General features: G+C 50.3%; 1 protein-coding gene and 1 pseudogene across 1 annotated transcript in view; one reads left to right on the top strand and one right to left on the bottom strand.

Moving 5' to 3' along the window:
• The window catches only part of yjefn3 (YjeF N-terminal domain containing 3), a 160,221-nt gene that overhangs the window by 90,755 nt on the left and 48,219 nt on the right, over positions 1-21,247 (bottom strand). The gene's annotated exons all lie outside the window — the stretch shown is intronic.
• On the top strand, positions 125-887 carry LOC139229371 (transmembrane 9 superfamily member 2 pseudogene; annotated as a pseudogene).

The following is a 21,247-nucleotide window of genomic DNA, read 5'->3' as shown; positions in this document are numbered from 1 at the left end:
ATTTTCCCTGCCCTAATCAAACCCTTTGTCCTCCTCTGCTGAGTTCTAAATTTCTCCCAGTCTCCGGGTTCGCTGCTATTTCTGGCCAATTTGTATGCCACTTCCTTGGCTTTAATACTATCTTGATTACATATCACAGTGGCAAGAACAAGGAGTGGGAAGGTGCAAGACTCGTTGCTGCCAAATTAGTACCTAAAAGCTACAACCATGGGGACTCAACCCACCTAAATTGCGATGGACCTCCGATGGAGATTCCTGCTGAAGACAAGGAAAAGAAAACTAATATTGTGTTCACCTTTTCTATCACATTTACTGAAGATGGCAAAATAAAATGGGCTTCCAGATGGGATTACATTTTGGAATCCATGCCACACACCAATATTCAGTGGTTTAGTATTATGAATTCCCTTGTGATTGTCCTCTTCTTATCTGGGATGGTGGCGATGATTATGCTTCGGACACTTCACAAGGACATTGCTCGATACAATCAGATTGACTCTGCAGAGGATGCCCAGGAAGAGTTTGGTTGGAAGCTGGTGCATGGAGATGTCTTCAGGCCTCCCAGGAAAGGAATGCTTTTATCCGTTTTCCTTGGTCAAGGAACACAGATCTTCATAATGATGTTCATCACTCTTTTCCTTGCATGCCTTGGGTTCTTGTCACCTGCCAACCGAGGAGCATTGATGACCTGTGCTGTTGTTCTCTGGGTCTTGCTCGGAACACCTGCGGGATATGTTTCTGCGAGAATGTACAAGACATTTGGCGGTGAGAAATGGAAGATGAATGTTCTCTTGACTTCTTTTCTGTGTCCTGGAATTGTCTTCATTGATTTCTTTCTGACAAACCTCATCCTTTGGGTTGAAGGATCATCAACAATGAGGCTTTGAGGACCCGTTTTTTTTTAGGATGGGGAGAGAGGTGAAGGGAAAGCATTCGGGAGAGAATCCCACGGTCTAGGAGCACGCAGGCTGAAGACTGGCCACTCATGGGTTGCCAACCCTCCAGGGCTGCCCTGGAGTCTCCAGGAATTGAAAATGAACCTTGCAAGCAACTCCCGGGAGGGAAATCATAGGCGCGTGAAATAAAAATACTTTATTTTCTTCATTTCCTTTGAACACTTTAATTTCTTGGTTATTAAAAATATTGGAACATAAGAATTAGGAGAAAGAGTCGGCCATTCAGCCCCTCGAGCCTGCTCCGCCATTCAGTGATCATGGCTGATCTTTGACCTCAACTCTACTTTCCTGCCCACTCCCCATATCCCTCGATTCCCTCAGAGTCCAAAAATCTATCTAGCTGGAGATGGAGGGGTGAGGGGAAAGGCTATACGACAGGGTGGGGGTGGGAGGTCATGTGATGAGACCTCCAGGAATATATCCAACCAGAGTTGGCAACAATGGAGGAGAGGCACGGTAGAGAGGGGAGGGGGGGGTGGGGGGAAGCATGGGGGAGGGGAGGGGGAGGGGAGGCACGTAGGGAGGCATGGGGGGAGGCACTGGGGGAGGGGACATGTGGGGTGAGTCAAGGCATAGGGGAGGGGAGGCTCGGGGGAGGGGAGGCATGGGGGGGAGGGGAGGCACTGGGGAGAGGGGAGAAAAGAGAGGCGGAGAGGTTTAGGGAGGGAGTTCCAGAGCTTGGGGCCCAGGCAACAGAAGGCACGGCCACCAATGGTGGAGCGATTATAATCAGGGATGCTCAGGAGGGCAGAATTAGAGGAACGCAGACATCTCGGCGGGCTGTGTGACTGGAGGCGACACTGGAGATAGGGAGGGGCGAGGGCCATGGAGGGATTTGAAAATAAGGATGAGAATTTTGATATCGAGGCGTTGCTTAATCGGGAGCCATGTAGGTCAGCGAGCACAGGGGATGATGGGTGAGCGGGACTGGGCTCGAGTTAGGACACGAACTGCCGAGTTTTGGATCACCTCTAGTTTACGCAGGGTGGAATGTGGGAGAATGTCGAACAGCCAATGAAGTTACTGCTCTGAAGCAGGGCTGAGGAATTTCCTGGCTGCAGATTTTGAGATCGATTGCTGGGCCTGGGGAGAGGGAGGACGAAAAGTGTCTGATTACGAGAAAAATGACAAGGTTCTGAAGAATGAGCTGAGCCAGAAACATTAACTGGGCTTCTCTCTCATAGAAACCTAGAAACATAGAAAAAAGGTGCAGGAGTAGGCCATTCAGCCCTTCGAGCCTGCACCACCATTCAATAAGATCATGGCTGATCATTCCTTCAGTATCCCTTTCCTGCTTTCTCTCCATACCCCTTGATCCCTTTAGCCATAAGGGCCATATCTAACTCCCTCTTGAATATATCCAATGAACTGCCATCAACAACTCTCTGCGGCAGGGAATTCCACAGGTTAACAACTCTCTGAGTGAAGAAGTTTCTCCTCATCTCGGTCCTAAATGGCTTACCCCTTATCCTAAGACTGTGTCCCCTGGTTCTGGACTTCCCCAACATCGGGAACATTCTTCCTGCATCTAACCTGTCTAGCCCCGTCAGAATTTTATATGTTTCTATGAGATCCCCTCTCATCCTTCTAAACTCCAGTGAATACAGGCCCAGTCGATCCAGTCTCTCCTCATATGTCAGTCCTGCCATCCCGGGAATCAGTCTGGTGAACCTTCGCTGCACTCCCGCAATAGCAAGAACATCCTTCCTCAGATTAGGAGACCAAAACGGAACACAATATTCCAGGTGAGGCCTCACCAAGGCCCTGTACAACTGCAGTAAGACCTCCCTGTTCCTATACTCAAATCCCCTAGCTATGAAGGCCAACATACTATTTGCCTTCTTCACCACCTGCTGTACCTGCATGCCAACTTTCAATGACTGATGTACCATGACACCCAGGTCTTGTTGTACCTCCCCTTTTCCTAATCTGCCGCCATTCAGATAATATTCTGCCTTCATGTTTTTGCCCCCAAAGTGGATAACCTCACATGTATCCACATTATACTGCATCTGCCATGCATTTGCCCACTCACCTAACCTGTCCAAGTCACCCTGCAGCCTCTTAGCGTCCTCCTCACAGCTCACACTGCCACCCAGTTTAGTGTCATCTGCAAACTTGGAGATATTACACTCAATCCCTTCATCTAAATCACTGATGTATATTTTAAAGAGCTGGGGTCCCAGCACTGATGGGCACAACGCCAACATCATTCGAGAAACTCAACACCATCCAGACCAATGTACGTTGGCACCCCATCCATCGGCTTAAACATCCACTCTCTCCATCCGCAGTCTGTACTTTGCCCCGAGTGGTTTTATAACACTGTTTATCTCTGTAATCTCCTCCAGCCCTACAACCCTCCGAGATCTCTCCTCTCCTCCAACTCTGGCCTCTTGCCCATCCCCTGATTTCCATCACTCCACCACTGGCGGCCGTGCCTTCAGCTGCCTGGGCCCCAAGCTCCGGAATTCCTTAAAACCCGCCTCTTTGACCAAGCTTTTGGTCGTCTGTCCTGTATCTCCTTTGATGGTTTGGTGTCAAATTGTGTTTGGTTACATTGCTGCGAAAGCTCCTTGGGACGTTTTACTACGTTAAAGGTGCTACATGAATACAAGTTGTTGTTGTTTATTAGCGTCTCTGTAGGCGTCTGCTTGTCGGAACAGTGTTCTGGAACATTGGAATTGCGAGACGGCTAAAGACCAGGATCCATCGGGTTCACCTACCATCCTGGTAGTCGCCTGATACGATAATGGAGTTATTGACTGACCATAGCAATCAATCGCTATCAATTAGTCTACAACTGAAAAGAAAGACTTACATTTGTATAGCACCTTTCACAACCACCAGACATCCCAAGGCACTTTAAGGACAATGAAGTACTTTTGGAGTGTAGTCACTGTTGTAAAATAGGAAACGCGGCAGCCAATTTGTGCACAGCAAGCTCCCACATAATGTGATAATGACCAGATAATCTGTTTTAGTGATCAGGGAAAAATTTTGGCCCCAGGACACCGGGGATAACTCCCCTGCTCTTCTTCCAAAATAGTGCCATGGGATCTTTTACATCCACCTGAGAGGGAAGATGGGCATCGATTTAACACCTCATCTGAAAGATGGCCCCTCCGACAGTGCGACACTCCCTCAGCACTGCACTGGGAGAGTCGGCCTAGATTCTGTGCTCAAGTCTTTGGGAGTGTTGTATATGCTGACTACGGATGTACTCTATGTGTAGTCACTGTGAGATTGCATAAGATGGAGAGTTGTTTACCTGATGTACCATCAATAAGGTTCACACCGTGTACATACATGCTGGCACCACTAGAGGGTGCAACTGGTGGAGACCGGGGGTTTCCTGCCCTGGTGGCAGGGCCCTGTATAAAAGGCTGCCCACCAGGCTTGCATGGCACTCTGGAGTTATGAATAAAGGACCAAGGTCACTACAGTTCAAGTACAAAACAGTGCCTTGTCGAGTCATTCATAATTACATTATAGACACAACAGGGAATGGGACTCGAACCCACGACCTTCTGGCTCAGGGGTGATGGTGCGCCTCACTGAGCTATGGCTGAGCCACAAACAGATGCAGACATGAGGCGAGGAACCCTCCCTTCACCCCCACCCCCCAAAGAACTTTGGGAAAGGACAAAGTCCCTGTTCCTCTCAAGCTGCAGCGTAGAAGCTCACTTCAACAGCGAGATGAATTGTGTTGCTACTTGAAGCAGAAAATCATAAGCTGGCTTAATCCAGTCTTTAATAATTGGTTTAATTAGCGTTTGTTGCCCATTTGCGATATGCGCCAGCCACAGTATTGTTACTCAGCCACGTTCGCTGAGCATCTTGTGAGTGGGAGTTTTATGAATACTTTAAACCCCAGGAATAGATCGCTGCAAAGCTCCACCAGCCACTACCCCCGCCTTCACCTCAGCAAGGGTCCTCTCCTTTTGCCATCCATCGGCAAGCCAATTTTTCTTCCTTTTTATATGATTAACTCAATCTCCTGTGGTGCGACACATGGGGAGTGAAAGGAAGACTTGCATTTATATAGCGCCTTTCACAACCTCAGGACGTCCCAAAGCGCTTTACAGCCAATGAAGTACTTTTGGACTTTTGGAGTGTAGTCACTGTTTGTAGTGTGGGAAACGCAGCAGCTAATTTGTGCACAGCAAGCTCCCACAAACAGCAATGTGATAATGACCAGATAATCTGTTTTTTAATGATGTTCATTGAGGGATAAATGACACCGGGAAGAACTCTCCTGCTCTTCTTCAAAATAGTGCCATGGGATCTTTTACGTCCACCTGAGAGAGCAGACAGGGCCTGGGTTTAACGTCTCCATTAATCCGACGCGCTCCCTCGGCACTGCTCTGAAGTGGTGCCTAGATTTTGTGCTCAGACCTCTGGAGTGGGTTTCTGAATCCACGACTTGTGACTCAGAGGTGATAGTGCTGCCCACTGAGCCAGGGCTAACACTGCGGAGACCGAGAGTAGTCTTCAGGAAAGGTTGGGTTAGAGGGCTGGGGGTTAATTCAATCCAGGCATGCAGATACATTTTAAAGCGTTACATTCTGACCGTATTTTAATACAATACATCAATTTTACATCATTCTGTGTCAGCTGTGGCTCAGTGGGCAGCACTCTCGCCACTGTGTCTGAACGTTGTGAGTCCAGGGACTTGAGCACATAAATCCAGGCTGACACTGATGGAGTGCTGCACTGTCGGAGGTGCGTTTTTTGGGTGAGACATTAAACCGAGGCCCCGTCTGCCCTCTCAGGTGGATGTAAAAGATCCCACGGCACTCTTTCGAAGAAGAGCAGGGGAGTTATCCCCGGTGTCCTGGGCCAATATTTATCCCTCAATCAATATAACAAAAAAACAGATTATCTGGTCATTATCACATTGCTGTGTGTGGGAGTTTGCTGTGTGCAAATTGACTGCCGCGTTTCCTACATTACAACAGTGACTACACTCTAAAAGTACTTCATTGGCTTTAAAGCGCCTTGGAATGTCCTGAGTGTTATATATGTATACTTGTATTTACTCTGTACAGCCACCAGAGGGCTCATCCCCTGGAATCCCAAGGGATCCCATAATCCCCTGGGAGCACAGGTATTTAAGGAGGCATCACAGGTTGGAGAGGCACTCTGGAGACCTGCAATAAAAGACTACGGTCACACTTTACTTTGAGCTCACAGTGTTCAGTCTGACTCTTTCTCCATACACAACAACTGGCGACGAGATACAGATAGCGAACCCAAAGATGCAGAGAACAGTGGGCATGCTGGAGAAATTCTCGGAGGGAGATGATTGGGAAACTTTTGTGGAGCGACTCAACCAATACTTCGTGGCCAATGAGCTAGATGGGGAAGAGAGCGCTGCCAAACGAAGGGCGATCGTCCTCACCGTCTGTGGGGCACCAACGTATGGCCTCATGAAGAATCTGCTCACTCCAGTGAACCCACGGAGAAATCCCACGACGATTTGTGCACACTGGTCGGAGAGCATTTGAACCCGAAGGAAAGCATTCTGATGGCGAGGTACCGGTTCTACACCTACAAAAGGTCTGAAGGCCAGGAAGTGGCGAGTTATGTCGCCGAGCTAAGACACCTTGCAGGACATTGTGAATTTGAAGGACATTTGGAGCACATGCTCAGAGACTTTTTCGTACTTGGCATTGGCCACGAAACCATACTTCGCAAACTGTAGAGACCCCCAACCTTGAGTAAGACCATAGCGATAGCCCAGGCGTTCATTGCCACCAGTGACAATACGAAGCAAATCTCTCAGCACAAAAGTGCTGCTACAAGTACTGTGAACAAAGTGATGTTGTTTTCAAATCGTAACGTACAGGGCAGGTCACACATACCTGCAGCTACACGTCCGCAGATGTCTCAGAGTCCACCATCAAGGGTGATAAATGCAAGGCCATTAACACCTTGTTGGTGCTGTGGGGGTGATCATCGTTTCCATTGTGTTCCTAACACAGATGAGGCTGCACAGAGGAAGGTTAAAGTAACAGCGACCTCAGTCTTTAATAAGACACTCCAGAGTCAGGAACAGGCCTTTGGGGCCGGCTTATATACAGTGCTCCCAAGGGATGCTGGGATCCCTTGGGACTTCAGGGGATGAGCTCCCTGGTGGCGGAACATGGGAGTGCATGCTTTACAGATACACAGCATCACTCCCCCCAAAGTCAAAGTGAAAACTATTTACAAGGTGAGGCGGTCGGGAGCCTTTCTTTCCCTGGTGGACCGCCTCGGTACAAATGTCTGTTCTGGTGTGTTGGCTGTGCCCCCGCTGGGTTGACGTGTTGTTGGCCCTGCAGGGCTGCTGGGTGAGCCTGGCCTTGCTGGGCTGTTGGGCGGGATGGGTTCGATTTCCTGGTCCGGGGTGGTGTCGTTGATCCTTTGGGTGTATGTTGTGGGCTCGAAAAAGGTGGTGTCTGCTGTGGGTTGTTCAGGGCAGTCTGTGAACCGCAGCCTCGCTTGGTCCAGGTGCTTTCTGCAAATTTGTCCATTGTCTAGTTTGACTACAAACACCCTACTCCCTTCTTTAGCTATCACCGTGCCCGCGATCCACTTGGGACCATGTCCATAGTTTAGCACATACACAGGGTCATTCACATCAATTTCCCGTGACACAGTGGCGCGACCATCGTTTACATTTTGTTGCTGCCGCCTGCTCTCTACCTGATCATGCAGGTTGGGGTGAACCAGCGAGAGTCTGGTTTTAAGTGTCCTTTTCATGAGTAGCTCAGCCGGGGGCCCCTGTGAGCGAGTGGGGTCTCATGCGGTAGCTGAGCAGTACTCGGGACAGGCGGGTTTGGAGTGAGCCTTCTGTGACTCGTTTAAGGTTCTGTTTGATGGTTTGTACTGCCCGCTCTGCCTGCCCATTGGAGGCTGGTTTAAACGGGGCCGAGGTGACATGTTTGATCCCATTGCGGGTCATGAATTCTTTAAATTCGGCACTGGTGAAACATGGCCCATTGTCACTGACCAGTATGTCAGGCAGGCCGTGGGTGGCAAACATGGCCCTCAGGCTTTCAATGGTGGCGGTGGCGGTGCTTCCCGACATTATTTCACATTCAATCCATTTTGAAAAAGCATCCACCACCACCAGGAACATTTTACCGAGAAACGGGCCCACATAGTCGACATGGATCCTCGACCATGGTCTGGAGGGCCAGGACCACAAACTTAGTGGTGCCTCTCTGCGCGCGTTGCTCAACTGAGCACACACGCTGCATTGCCGTACACAGGACTCTAAGTCAGAGTCGATACCGGGCCACTACACGTGGGATCTGGCTATCACTTTCATCATTACTATACCCGGGTGTATGCTGTGGAGATCCGAGATGAACGTCTCCCTGCCCTTTTTGGGTAGCACTACGCGGTTACCCCACAACAGGCAGTCTGCCTGAATGGACAGCTCGTCCTTTCCCCGCTGGAACGGTTTGATTGGCTCTTGCATTTCAACGGAGATGCTGGCCCAGCTCCCATGCAGTACACAGTTTTTTACTAGGGACAGCAGAGGATCTTGGCTGGTCCAAGTCCTAATCTGGCGGGCCATGACAGGTGATTTATCATTTTCAAACGCTTCCATGACCATCAACAAGTTTGCAGGCTGCGCCATTTCCACCCCCGTGGTGGGCAATGGTAACCGACTGAGAGCATCTGCACAATTCTCGGTGCCTGGCCTGTGGCGGGTGGTATAGTTATACGCTGATACCCCGCATACAAAGGTGGGCACTCGCGCCAAGGCATTAGTATTTATCCCCTTGTTTTCAGCGAACAGGGATGTGAGGGGCTTGTGATCGGTTTCCAGCTCAAATTTGAGGCCAAACAGGTACTGATGCATTTTCTTTACCCCGAAGACACACGCTAATGCCTCTTTCTCAATCATGCTGTAGGCCCTCTCGGCCTTAGGCAAGCTCCTGGAAGCATAGGCGACAGGTTGCAACTTCCCCGCAACGTTAGCTTGTTGTAATACACACCCGACTCCGTATGATGACGTGTCACATGCTAGCACAAGTCTTTTACACGGGTTATACAATACAAGCAGCTTGTTGGAGCATAAAATGTTTCTGGCTTTCTCAAAAGCAATTGTGTTTTTCCTCATACCCAGTTCTCACCTTTGCGCAATAACACATGTAGGGGCTCTAAGAGGGTGCTTAACCCCGGTAGGAAGTTACTAAAATAGTTGAGGAGTCCCAGGAACGACCACAGCTCCGTGACGTTCTGTGGCCTGGGCGCGTTCCTGATAGCCTCTGTCTTGGCGTCTGTGGGCCGAATGCCGTCCGCCGCGATCTTTCTCCCCAAAAACTCCACTTCTGTTGCCATGAAGATGCATTTCGACCTCTTCAGCCGCAGCCCTACGCGATCCAGTCGCTGGAGGACCTCCTCCAGGTTTTGTAGGTGCTCGGCGGTGTCCCGACCCGTGACCAATATGTCGTCCTGAAAGACCACCATGTGTGGTACTGACTTGAGTAAGCTCTCCATGTTTCTCTGGAAGATCGCTGCAGCCGACCGAATTCCAAACAGGCATCTGTTGTCGATGAACAGTCCCTTGTGCGTGTTGATGCAGGTGAGGCCCTTCGAAGACTCCTCCAGTTCCTGCATCATGTAGGCCGAAGTCAGGTCGAGCTTGGTAAACATCTTGCCTCCTGCCAGCGTCGCATATAGGTCGTCTGCCTTAGGTAGCAGGTATTGGTCCTGTAGCGAGAAACGATGAATAATTACTTTATATTCGCCCGTGCCATCACTTTTGAGTACTGGAACAATCGGGCCGGCCAACTCGCTGAATTCCACTGGGGAGATGATGCCCTCGTGTTGCAGCCTGTCCAGCTCGATTTCCACTCTCTCCCTCATCATGTGAGGTACCGCTCGCGTCTTGTGGTGAATGGGTCGTGCCTCTGGGACCAAGTGGATCCGCACCTTCGCCCCGGAAAAGTTTCCAATGCCTGCCTCAAAAAGGGAATGAAATTTGTTAAGAACCTGGGTACATGAGGCCTCATCGACATGTGATAGCGCTCGGATGTTATCGCAGTTCCAGCGGATTTTGCCCAGCCAGCACCTTCCAAGCAGTGTGGGGCCATCGCCCGGGACAATCCAGAGTGGCACTTCATGCACCGTGCCCTCGTAGGTGACCTTGACCATGGCGCTGTCCAGGACAGTGATAAGCTCTTTGGTGTATGTTCTCAGTTTCGTGTGGATGGGGCTCAGGGCTGGTCTGAATGCCTTGTTGCACCACAGTCTCTCAAACATCTTTTTACTCATGATGGATTGGTTAGCGCCAGTGTCCAGTTCCTTGGCTACGGGTAAGCCATTCAATTTTACGCTTAGCATTATAGGTGGACATTTCGTCAAAAATGTGTGCACCCCGTGTATTTCAGCATCTGCCTCCTCTCTCTGAGCCTCAAAATTGCTTTGATCCACCATGGACCGATCTTCCTCTGCCACGTGGTGGTTAGCAGGTTTTGCAGAGCTTGCAGCTCGTTTGCAAGCTCATTGGAGGTGCCCCATTGTTCCACAGCTCTTGCAAACATACCCTTTGAAGCAGCATGAATAGGCTGAATGGAAGCCTCCACAATGTCAACAAGGTGTGAATTGCCTTGCATTCATCCTTTGTTGAGGACTGTGAGTCATCTGGGTCACCTGAGGCCTGCTGGCAGTTGCAGACTTGTGGGTTCTGCCCTGTACATTTCTGCTCGCAAACACAGTTCCAGTTAATTTATGAACATTGCTAGCACTTGTGTGCTGAGTGATTTGTTTGGTGTTATCACTGGTGGACATAAATGCCTGTGCTATCGCAATGGCCTTACTGAGGGTCGGTGTCTCTACAGTCAAAAGTTTTCGTAGGATGGTCTCGTGGCCAATGCCCAGTACAAAAAAGTCTCTGAGCATCTGCTCCAGGTAGCCATCAAACTCACATTGTCCTGCAAGTCTCCTTAGCTCAGCGACGTAGCTCGCCACTTCCTGACCTTCAGATCGCTGGCACGTGTAGAACCGATACCTCGCCATCAGCACGCTCTCCCTCGGGTTAAGATGCTCCCGAACCAGTGTACACAGCTCCTCATACAACTTATCTGTGGGTTTCACCGGAGCCAGAAGATTCTTCATGAGGCTGTAGGTCGGTGCCCCGCAGACTATGAGGAGGACCGCTCTCCTTTTTGCAGCACTTCCTTCTCCGTCCAGCTCGTTGGCTGTAAAGTACTGGTCCAGCTGTTCGACATAGGCTTCCCAGTCCTCACCCTCCGAGAACTTCTCCAGGATGCCCACAGTTTGCTGCATCTTTGAGTTGGATTTGTATTCTCGTTGCCAGTTGTTGTGTTCCTAACACAGATGAGACTGCACACAGGGAGGTTAAAGTAACGGTGACCTCAGTCTTTAATAAGACACTCCAGAGTGAGGAACAGGCCTTAGGGGCCGGCTTATATATAGTGTTCCCAAGGGATGCTGGGATCACTTGGGACTTCAGGGGATGAGCTCCTGGTGGTGGAACATGGGAGTGCATGCTTTACAGATACACAACAGTTTCCATTCATGCCGACTCAAAGAGAACGTTTGCAAGGGCTTTGGAACAATGGGATACCTCCAACGAGTGTGCAGGCGAGCTGCTAAGCCTGTTAAACCTGCAAACCACCATGTTGCAGAGGAGGACAGATCTACGGAGGATCACGACGAACCAGAGCCTCAGATCGAGGAGGCAGAGGTACATGGGGTGCATACATTCACCACGAATTGCCCCCCGATAATGCTGAATGTTGAACTAAATGGACTCCCAGTGTCAATGGAGCTGGACACGGGCGCGAGCCAGTCCATCATGGGCAAAAAGACCTTCAAAAGGTTGTGGTGCAACAAGGCCTCAAGGCCAGTCTTAAATTCAGTTCGCACGAAACTAAGAACTATGGTGTGAAACATACCAAGGTTCCACCATACCACCCTGCTTCGAATGGTGCAGCAGAGCGCATGTACAAATTGTAAAACGTGCCCTCATAAGCAAATGTTTGATCCAAATCCAAGGAAACGACAGTTGTCATTGGATCACAAATTGGATAATTTTTTGATTACATATTGAAATACTCCTCATACAACTACTGGTAGAACACCAGCAGAGTTGTTTCTCAAATGACAGCCACGAACCATATTCTCGTTGTTAAAGCCAAATTTGGCACAGTCCGTAGAAGAGACACAATTAAAAGAGAAAAAGAATCAGGAGAGAGGTGGAGTAAAAGAGAGAAGTGCGAAATTAAACCAGAAGGTGAGAGTAAAGAACCATCACCATAAATGGTTAAAGTGGTTACCAGGAAGAGTGGTGAATATATGTGGTCCTCGCAGACATTTGGTTCAGAATCTGTGGTGATTATAAAGTAACTATCAATTCATTTCTCTCTGCAGGACCAATACCCACTCTCAAAGGCCGACGACCTCTTTGCAACGCTGGCGGGAGGAAACATGTTCACAAAGCTGGATCTGACTTCAGTCTACATGACGCAGGAACTGGAGGAATCATCGAAGGCCCTCACCTGCATCAACACGCACAAAGGTCTTTTTGTTTATAACAGATGCCTGTTTGGAATCCGATCAGTCGCGGCGATATTCCAGAGAAACATGGAAAGTTTACTGAAATCGGTCCTGCACACCGTGGTCTTCCAGGACGACATCTTGGTTACAACTCGGAACACAGTCGAGCATCTGCAGAACCTGGAGGAGGTTCTTAGTCGACTCAACCGTGTGGGGCTCAGATTAAAACGCTCGAAGTGCATTTTCCTGGCACCTGAAGTGGAGTTCCTGGGAATGAGGATTGCGGCGGACGGCATCAGGCCCACCAATGTGAAGACGGAGGCAATCGAGAACACACCAAGGCCACAGAACGTGATGGAGCTGCGGTCGTTTCTGGGACTCCTGAACTACTTTAGTAACTTCTTACCGGGTCTCAGCACACTGTTAGAATCACTGCATGTCTTACTACGAAAAGGGGGTGAATGGATTTGAGGCAAAAGCCAAGAAAATGTCTTTGTAAAAGCGAGAAAATTGTTATGCTCAAACAAATTGCTTGTGTTGTATGATCCATGTAAGCGTTTGGTACTAGCATGTGATGCGTTGTCAGATGGCGTCGGGTGTGTATTGCAACAAGCTAATGACTTCGGGAAACTGCAACCGGTTGCTTATGCATCCAGGAGTCTGTCTAAGGCTGAGAGAGCCTACAGCATGATTGAAAGGAGCATTAGTATGTGTATATGGGGTAAAGAAAATGCATCAATACCTGTTTGGGCTAAAATTTGAATTGGAAACTGACCATAAGCCACTTACATCCCTGTTCTCAGAGAGTAAAGGGATAAATACCAACGCATCGGCCCGCATCCAGAGATAGGCGCTCACATTGTCCGCATACAACTACGCCATCTGCCACAGGCCAGGCACAGAAAACTGCGCCGATGCTCTCAGTATGCTGCCATTGCCCACCACGGGGGTGGAAATGGCGCAGCCCGCAGATCTAGCCATGGTTATGGAAGCATTTGAGAGTGAGCAATCACCCGTCACTGCCCGGCAGATCAAAACCTGGACAAGCCAGGACCCCTTATTATCTCTAGTCAAAAGCTGTGTGCTTCACGGGAGCTGGTCCAGTGTCCCAGTGGAAATGCAGGAAGAGATAAAGCCGTTCCAGCAGCGCAAAGATGAAATGTCTATACAGGCAGACTGCCTTCTGTGGGGCAATCGAGTAGTGGTCCCCAAGAAGGGCAGAGACACCTTCATCAATGACCTCCACAGTACCCACTCAGGCATCGTAATGATGAAAGCGATAGCCAGATCCCACGTGTGGTGGCCTGGTATCGATGCGGACTTAGAGTCCTGCATTCACAGATGTAATACATGCTCGCAGTTAAGCAATGTACCCAGGGAGGCGCCGCTAAGTTTATGGTCTTGGCCCTCCAAACTGTGGCCTAGGATACACGTCACAACGTTCCTTGTGGTTGTAGACGCGTACTCCAAGTGGATTGAATATGAGATAATGTTGGCTAGCACGTCCGCTGCCACTACTGAAAGCCTGCAGGCCATGTTTGCCACACACGGCCTACCCGATGTCCTGGTGAGCGACAACGGGCCATGTTTTACCAGTGCTGAGTTTAAAGAATTCATGATCCGTAACGGGATCAAACATGTCACATCTGCCCTGTTTAAACCAGCATCCAATGGTCAGGCAGAGAGAGCAGTGCAAACCATCAAGCAAGGCTTGAAGAGGGTAACTGAAGGCTCACTGCAGACTCACCTATCCCGAGTCCTGCTTAGCTACCACACGAGACCCCACTCACTCACTGGGATCCCACCCGCTGAACTGCTCATGAAAAGGGCACTTAAGACAAGGCTCTCGTTAGTTCACCCTGATCTACATGAACAGATAGAGAGCAGGCGGCTTCAACAAAGTGCATACCATGATAGCGCAAATGTGTCACGCGAGATTGAAATCACTGATCCTGTATTTGTATTAAATTATAAGGTCCCAAGTGGCTTCCCGGCCCTGTCGTGGCCAAAGAGGGGAGCAGGGTGTTTCGGGTCAAACTTTCAAATGGACTCATTCACCAGAAACACTTGGACCAAATCAAACTCAGATTCACGGACTATCCTGAGCAACCCACCTTGGACCCTACCTTTTTTGACCCCCCAACACACACACCAGTGGCAACCGGCACCACGGTTGACCACGAAGCAGAACCCATCATCCACAGCAGCCCAGCAGGGCCCAACATACCAGGCAGCCCAGCAAGGCCAGCTGCACAGCAGCCCAGCGAGGGCCCAACAAATAATTCAACAACACCAGCTTTCACACCGAGGCGATCAACCAGGGCAAGAAGGGCCCCAGATCGACTCACATTGTAAATAGTTACACTATTGACTTTGGGGGGAGTGCTGTTATATATGTGGACTTGTATTTACTCTGTACAGCCACCAGAGGGCTCATCCCCTGGAGTCCCAAGGGATCCCATAATCCCTAGGGAGCACAGGTATTTAAGGAGGCTTGGAGAGGCACTGTGGAGACCTGCAATAAAAGACTACGGTCACACTTTACTTTGAGCTCAGAGTGTTCAGTCTGACTCTTTCTCCATACACAACACTAAGGTCATGAAAGGCGCTATATAAATGCAAGTCTTTTTTTCTTTTCATGAGTTCTGTTAGCTGGAGTTAGTGGAAACTCTTTTTAAATAGAGTCTGTGGACTGTTTGCTGTAGTGCGCTGTTTAAATAGACTCTGTATATTGTTTGCTGTAGTGCGCTGTTTAAATAGACTCTGTATATTGTTTGCTGTAGTGCGCTGTTTAAATAGACTCTGTATATTGTTTGCTGTAGTGCGCTGTTTAAATAGACTCTGTATATTGTTTGCTGTAGTGCGCTGTTTAAATAGACTCTGTATATTGTTTGCTGTAGTGCGCTGTTTAAACAGACTCTGTATATTGTTTGCTGTAGTGCGCTGTTTAAACAGACTCTGTATATTGTTTGCTATATTGACTCTGTAGTCGAGGCTGAGGCACTACAGCGCCACCACTGTTGGAAGATGTAATTGCAGCAGGAACGTTTACATAGGCAGTTTCAATCTCGCGCGTGTCACGATCTCAGGATGTCCCAAAGCACTTTACAGCCAACTGGAGGACTAGTCTGTAATGTATGCACCTGAGAGGATGCTCACAGATTTGTGGAGGTGTTGAGTTGGGAGTGTCTTAGCCAGTCACATGAAGTTCACAAGACTCAATAAAACCCCAGCCAGTTGGGTTCAGGGGGATCCACGATGAGGTATTCAGTTGTGAACCTGGTGGATGAACGGGTAATGTGTAGTGTGAGTGTTAAACCTTTGTCAATAAACCAACTCGTTCTTAACAGCAATGTGTTGCTGTGAATTCTTAAGCAAAGAACCCACACAACAAATACATTACACCGTCCAAGGGGGAACCTCAATTTGGACCTCTCACGTTGACTTGGATCTCATTCAGAACTTTCCTCGTTTCCAGATCTTTGTGAAAACCTTCCAAATCGAGCTGTGTCCTTGTTAACTTTTAACGGTCTGACAAGGTGAGTGCTGGGATACCCTTGAAGATGAGTATACTTTAAAATGTTGATTGCAATGGACATTCATCTTATGCGGGATATACGGCCCAGAAACAGACCATTCGGCCCAACCAGTCCGTGCTGGCTTGAGCCTCCTCCCGTCTTTCCTCATCTAAATCTATCGGCATAACCCTCTATTCCACTCTCCCCCATATACTTGTCCAGCTTCCCCTTAAATACATCGATACTATTCGCCTCAACCCCTCCCTGTGGCAGCAAGTTCCACATTCTCACCGCTCTCTGGGTAAAGAGGTTTCTCCTGAATTCCCCATTGGATTTCTGGGTGACTATCTGATATTGATGGTCTCTAGTTATGCTCTTCCCCACAAGTGGAAACATTCTCTCCATATCCACTCGATCAAAACCTTTCATCATTTTACAGACCTCAATTAGGTCACCCCTGAGCCTTCAGTTTTTAAGAGAAAAGAGACTTACCTGATACGTATAACCTCGCATTTCTGGTATCATCCCTGTAAAATCTTTTTTGTACCCTCTCCAGTGCCTCGATATCCTTTTTATAATTTGACGACCAGAATTGTACACAGTGCTCCAAGCCAATAGAGTCATAGTATCTCAGAAATTTATGGCACGGAAGGAGGCCATTCGGCCCATCGTGTCCGTGCCGGCCGACAAAGAGCTACCCAGCCTAATCCCACTTTCCAACTCTTGGTCCGTAGCCCTGTAGGTTACAGCACTTCAAGTGTACATCCAAGTACGTTTGGCTATTTTCAATCTTGGCTATTTGGAAAAGGATGCTATAAGGAGAAATGACACCCTTGTTACTTTTGATGAGATTTTAAGATGTGCGCAGGATAACGCGGTTGGTTTTATAATGTTGGGTGGTGATCTATTTCAAAATTCTCCTCCTTGTTTACAAATCACTCCATGGCCCTCGCCCCTCCCTATCACTGTAATCTCCTCCAAACCCCCGAGATATCTGCGCTGCTCTAATTCTGCCCTCCTGAACATCCCTGATTATAATCGCTCCACCATCGGTGGCCGTGCCTTCTGTTGCCTGGGCCCCAAGCTCTGGCACTCCCTCCCTAAACCTCTCCGCCTCTCTACCTCCCTTTCCTCCTTTAAGACGTTCCTTAAAACCGACCTCTTTGACCCAGCTTTTGGTCACCTGTGCTAATTTCTCCTTCTGCGGCTCGGTGTCAAACCTTTTGCCTTATAACACTGCTCTGAGGTGTCTTTGGGACATTAAAGGCGCTATATAAATAACAGTTGTTGTTGTTGTTATGACATCAAACCCTCCCGTGAGACATCGCACACATTTATGGAGATATTGAGACAATACAGCATGGGCAGTAATCAGTTTGAAATAAGTGCGGTGTGTAACCTTACAGTTAAACGCAGGGCGATAAAGCCTGTGAACAGCTTTTGCCAACTCTGAGCTGGTGATAACTTTGGCTGAGAACTGCGCTGAGCTGTGATGTCTAGACAGATGATCTTATCTTCCTTTTGAAGAATGAAAGCTCTTTTGAGTCCAACATGCTTTGCAGCAAATGGGAATGTGAGCACGTAGTTACCTCATATGTTAAATATGAATATTGTGTCATGGAATATTCCAGAAAAATTCCAGAGAACATTTTTTTTTCTTTTACAGCTGATTCCCGGGGATTGTTTATACATCCCTTATTGGCTGAACGTCTACAGATCTATTCTCGAGCATTGACTCATTTGTTTGGGAACAGGCAATTGGAGTAAGACCAGGGGGCCGAGATTGCCCCGAGGGCGGGTCAGTTAACGGTCATTTAAAGGGGCGGGCCACCGCGGACTCTGCATGGCCCTTTGGTGACCACCATTCGGCCACTAGGGATAATCTCGACCGGGCCAGTGACCCGGCACACGAACAGCAGGAAAAGTCGGCCGACGGAAAAGAAATGGCGGCCCGGGGGCTCCACACGGCCTCCCCTTCAAGGGATGTCAGCGTCCCACAAAATAGGCTGCCCGTGCCAATTTCCCCCCGCCGGGCGCAAAGGGGTCGGCGCCGGGCAGTGAGAGGACGGTGCGCGCGGCGATGACGTCATTGCTGGATGTGTGCCCGCACGAGAATAAATCACGGGGCACGGTGCAAACTCCAAATCGCTCCCAAAATCTCAGGGGGAAATTTTGCCCCAGTCAACAACACCCCTCCCCCCGCTTCCCCTCCCCACCGGCCGAAAAGGCAACTGTGCTCCATTAGCACCTACCGCCGGCACTAACGGGACACAAAGAGGGGGCAATTTCAGCCCCCAGGGCTTTAGAGAATTCAATTACAAGGACAGGCTGCTTAAACTTGGTGTGTTCCCGAGAGTGTAGAAGATCCAGGGGTGAACCAACGGAGGGGGTTAAAATGTTAAAAGGATTTGAGCGGCTACATACAGTGATGCTATTCCTCCTGGTGGGGGAATGCAGAAAGGGACACAACCCGAGAATTGGAGCGTGGCCGTTCAGGAGGGAAATCAGGGAGCACTATCTCACACAATGGGGAATAGGAATCAGGAAAACATCCCGAAGGCTGTGGATGGTGGAGGGAAATTTGGAGTTTTCAAGCCTGAGATCGCGAGATTTGTGCTGGGTAAGGATATCAAGGGATACGGAGCAACGACAGGTAAATCACACAGAAGAATCCGGTGAATCAGGATACACTGACACAGACAGAAAGTAAGAAAGAAAGACTTGCATTTATATAGCACCTTTCACAACCTCAGGATGTCCCAAAGTGCTTTACAGCCAATGAAGTACTTTTGGAGTGTAGTCACTGTTGTAATGTGGGAAACGTGGCAGCCAATTTGTGCACAGCTAGCTCCCACACACAGCAATGTGATAATGACCAGATAATCTGTTTTAGTGATGTTGGTTGAGGGATAAATTTTGGCCGCAGGACACCGGGGAGAACTCCCCTGCTCTTCTTCAAAATAATACCATAGGATCTTTTACATCCACCTGAGAGAGCAGACGGGGCCTCGGTTTAACATCTCACCTGGAAGACGGCACCTCTGACAGTGCGGCGCTCCCTCAGTACTGCCCCCCTGACAGTGCGGCGCTCCCTCAGTACTGCCCCCCTGACAGTGCGGCACTCCCTCAGTACTGCCCCCCTGACAGTGCAGCACTCCCTCAGTACTGCCCCCCTGACAGTGCAGCACTCCCTCAGTACTGCCCCTCCGACAGTGCAGCACTCCCTTAGTACTGCCCCTCCGACAGTGCAGCACTCTCTCAGCATTGCCCCTCCGACAGTGCGGCACTCCCTCAGTACTGCCCCCCTGACAGTGCGGCGCTCCCTCAGTACTGCCCCTCCGACAGTGCCGCGCTCCCTCAGTACTGCCCCTCCGACAGTGCGGCGTTCCCTCAGTACTGCCCCCCTGACAGTGCGGCACTCCCTCAGTACTGCCCCCTTGACAGTGCAGCACTCCCTCAGTACTGCCCCCCTGACAGTGCAGCACTCCCTCAGTACTGCCCCTCCGACAGTGCAGCACTCCCTCAGTACTGCCCCTCCGACAGTGCAGCACTCCCTCAGTACTGCCCCTCCGACAGTGCGGCGCTCCCTCAGCACTGCAGAAAATAGAGGGAGGTGAGGAGTGTCATGGTTTTGAGGTGCAGGGAAAGAATGAGTTTGTGTAGAGGAGAGTAGGTGACGGGTCTTGGCTTCTATGCAACTCGGATTCCACAAAAAGATTGAGGGGCTGAAGTTGAGCCCGGCCCCAAGTGGGGTGCACCTACCCTTTTTGAAAGTTTGTCTGCCCCCCCAGTCCTGTCAGTGAACCAGGGGCTATAATTGTCGGCTGACCAAAATATATATCATGGCATTGCCGGCAGTGTGCCTTCCCCTTTAAGGGCGATGGTGTCGTCCAGCCACAGTGACTTTATCGGCGTCAAAAGCTGTCGGGGTCACCGACCGGTGACGGGGCAGCTCCCCCGGGGCAATTCCGAGAAAGTGGCAATTTCCCGAGGGGCAATTCCGGGGAGTGCTCCCAGCCGGTCGGTAAGGGGTTGGCGCGTGCACGGCGCGGCGGGAAAACGGGCAGGGTGGTCCCGACACCGCTCCAAAATGGAGGAAGGCCAATTTTTAAAATGGCGGCCTCTCCGTGGCGACTGGGCGGTCATTCCGCACCGACCCGTAGCCCCTGCTTTCAGGTGGCCAGAGGCCTGATAGAACGGGGTGGTTCGAGCCCATGCCCTCCTGTAATTGGCTGCTGGGGACCCGGCAGTACAAGTTGGTGCCACCCCTCGGGCAAGGATATCGAGGCACCCTGCTCTGAAATGGCCGCACGAGCCCTGTTTCAGTCGGGAGCTGAGACTTGCGCTTGTTTCAGGCACCCACAGGGACCACCTAAAACAAAGGTGGTCCTGACCAACTTAGCGTGGCCTGAATGCCGATACAGATCGGGCACAGCACTCTGCTCTGCTAGGACTGACCATCGCGACACTGTTCGTCTTTGGCTCGTTGTAAGGCCAGAGGCCGACACTGCTAGGACACGGGGCAGTGAGCACAGGGGGTGATGGGTGAGTGGGACTCGGTGTGAGTTAGGACACGGGGCAGTGAGCACAGGGGGTGATGGGTGAGTGGGACTCGGTGTGAGTTAGGACACGGGTCAGCGAGCACAGGGGGTGATGGGTGAGTGGGACTCGGTGCGAGTTAGGACACGGGGCAGTGAGCACAGGGGGTGATGGGTGAGTGGGACTGGGTGTGAGTTAGGACACGGGGCAGTGAGCACAGGGTGTGATGGGTGAGTGGGACTGGGTGCAAGTTAGGACACGGGGCAGTGAGCACAGGGGGTGATGGGTGAGTGGGACTTGGTTCGAGTTAGGACACGGGGCAGTGAGCACAGGGGGTGATGGGTGAGTGGGACTGGGTGTGAGTTAGGACACGGGGCAGTGAGCACAGGGGGTGATGGGTGAGCGGGACTGGGTGTGAGTTAGGACACGGGGCAGTGAGCACAGGGGGTGATGGGTGAATGGGACTTGGTGCGAGTTAGGACACGGGGCAGTGAGCACAGGGGGTGATGGGTGAATGGGACTTGGTGTGAGTTAGGACACAGGGCAGTGAGCACAGCGGGTGATGGGTGAGCGGGACTCGGTGCGAGTTAGGACACGGGGCAGTGAGCACAGGGGGTGATGGGTGAGTGGGACTGGGTGTGAGTTAGGACACGGGGCAGTGAGCACAGGGGGTGATGGGTTAGTGGGACTGGGTGTGAGTTAGGACACAGG

Source organism: Pristiophorus japonicus, chromosome 18, assembly GCF_044704955.1.
Source record: "Pristiophorus japonicus isolate sPriJap1 chromosome 18, sPriJap1.hap1, whole genome shotgun sequence".
NCBI classification, from domain to species: domain Eukaryota; kingdom Metazoa; phylum Chordata; class Chondrichthyes; family Pristiophoridae; genus Pristiophorus; species Pristiophorus japonicus.
The sequence above is the reverse complement of the archived record's forward strand: the minus strand, read 5'-3'. Positions and strand labels throughout refer to the sequence as shown.